Source organism: Hipposideros armiger, unplaced genomic scaffold (assembly GCF_001890085.2).
Source record: "Hipposideros armiger isolate ML-2016 unplaced genomic scaffold, ASM189008v1 scaffold_288, whole genome shotgun sequence".
Classification (NCBI taxonomy): domain Eukaryota; kingdom Metazoa; phylum Chordata; class Mammalia; order Chiroptera; family Hipposideridae; genus Hipposideros; species Hipposideros armiger.
The window spans coordinates 1,636,358-1,638,835 of NW_017731638.1; the positions used below are offsets into that span (position 1 = coordinate 1,636,358).

The 2,478-nt window shown below is 44.7% G+C and overlaps 1 pseudogene; it reads right to left on the minus strand.

Moving 5' to 3' along the window:
- Positions 1 to 655: 655 nt before the first annotated feature.
- On the minus strand, positions 656 to 1,280 carry LOC109391302 (39S ribosomal protein L9, mitochondrial pseudogene; annotated as a pseudogene).
- Between the last annotated feature and the right edge of the window lie 1,198 nt (positions 1,281 to 2,478).

The following is a 2,478-nucleotide window of genomic DNA, read 5'->3' on the forward strand; positions in this document are numbered from 1 at the left end:
AAGATGTTCCCTACTCTCTGCCCCCAGGAGCTTTCACTCTGACTTGAGAAAAAAGACATTCAGAAAATTGACAGAACCAGGCTTGAATTGTGCACATGCTGAATGCCCTGGGAGTCAGAGAAAGAGATAGATGCCTGTAGGCCAGAGAAGTCAGAGCCGATTTCAGGGAGTAGCTGAGGTTTCTGTCTATGGCTCCTTTCAGCCTTAAAGATGATTGATCGATTGATTGATTGATTGATTGATTGATTATATTTATTTTCTTAAGACCACAACCTCTTTTATTTCTTCTTGAGATAACAAATGTGCACTTTGGATGAGAATCAGCCAAGTACTAGAGACAATGACTAGCTCTTCGGTTTGTTCCAATGAATTCCAATGGAGGAAGAGCAAATAAGATCTAGAGGGTTTCAGTCTATTAATATTCAGCTTGTGAACGCTACCTCCTGGTACTTCTTAACAGGACTACCCCCCAATAAGGCCGGATATGTTAACAATTGAAGACAGAGATGGCAAATATAAAGACTTTAACACGTGTTTACAGTTTAGTACGATGTCCCCTATACGCTCTCGAAAATTCCCCATTTGGTTGGAGCTCACCCATTTTGCTCCACTGTTCCTCAGATTCTGCTTTTGCTGCTTTTGAGGGAGAGTAGGTTCAGATCACATGGGAGCTGGTGGGGACCATTCCCTCAGCACCCTACTGGGCTGACCAGTACTTATATCTTTTGGTCTTGGGCCTCTCAAAGTTCACGACAGACATAGGTACCCCCACGGCGTCAAGCCCATTAACCGTCACCTCACACCAGCACTCGCCCCACTGGGTAATGGACTCTTCTGGCAACTTTAATGTATGTGGACAACCGCAACACCGAGATTTTTAAGGAAGTGGCTGACAACTGCTGCAGGGTTTAGTTCTCATTTGACATCATTTTTCATCCCCACCTCCAGATGACAGCTTCCCAGAAATGTCACTGTCTCCTCACCTGCCTTGGCTGGGATCTACTCGAATTTTCCCTCTTACCTCAGCAATTACTCCTCTTCAAACAACTCCTTGTTTTCAGGGGATGCACATACAGCCAGTCCTTGAGGAAGTAGTTGATTGGGCCCACAGATTTCTTCACTGAAACTAGGCCACCCGAGACTCCAAGTTCCTCTACCCACTATGTGAGGATAATCTCCCAGGTGTCTTTGGGCCGGTTTCCCATTCTCCACCAGCTTGTAGGCACAGTGTTGCCAGTTAGGTATGGCTTCTGGCCCTCCTCAGCTCCCACAGTGACCATGCTCTGGCTGTGAGAGAGGCTGAAGTTGTGTTCTGGGCCTGGGTGTCCCACTCAGAGTCTGGCAGGAGCAGGGTCCGAACTCCCCCTGGCTGCAGCCACTCAGGGCCCGCCTACTGCAGAGCTGAGCTGCGATGGGGGTCACTATGTTCCCAAGTGCTGAGGGGACCTCCGTAAAGATTTTTTAAATTCTATGGATTAATGAAGGTATCCATCACTGAGGAATGTAATTGAAAGGCCCACGATAGCCTTATAAATCAGGACAGAGCTGCAAGGAACTTTGCCAAAGATTAACACCAGCCTTCTAAATGAAGTACTGATCCATGCTACCACATGGATGAACCTTGGAAACATTATGCTAAGTGAAAGAAGTCAGATACAAAAGCCACACATTGTATGATTCCATTTATACGAAATACCCAGAATAGGCAAATCCATAGAAACAGAAAGATAATTTATGGTTGCCAGAGGCTGGAGGAAACAGGGAATGGGGAGTGACTGCTAATGGATTTGGGGTTTCTTTGGAGGATAATGAAATGTTCTGGGATAGATAGTGGGGATGGTTGTAGAACACTGAATATACTAAAAAACTTTAACGGAATACTTTAAAATGGTGCATTTTATGGTATGTGAACTATTTCTCAATAGAAGCAAAAACCAAAACCATCAACTTTCTGGTTAGAAATAACTTCTCTGTCCTTTGTCCTCTTTACTTCACTCTGTATAGTTGTCCTACCCACACCTGTGCTGTGAATGTCTGTCTGTTCCTGACAACCACCTCATCTATAATGCCAGACTGGAACTCTCCCCCGGGCTCCAATCACAGCTGAACATCTTCCCTGAAAATTCCATAGGCACTTCAAACCCAACATGATGAAAATAAAATGGCACTTTTGAGCTCCAACGTTATTTTCCTCCTGTATTTGCTCCCTTAGTTGATGTCTCTCCTAATCATTCATTCATTTAAGCCATCCATGTGTGGGCCACACTTTATGCCACTTATTGATTCTTTTGTTTATTCATCCAGCTAATCCTATTTAGAGACCCATCCCATATCAGTCAGTGTGCTATATGCTGGCAACGTAGCTGGGCACAAGACTCACATGGTTGCAGCTTTTGTGGAAGACACTGGGAAGCCTATTAATCAACAATTCCAAAATAGTGAGATGAGAAAACTATGCTGTGGGGCATACAGGCGTCT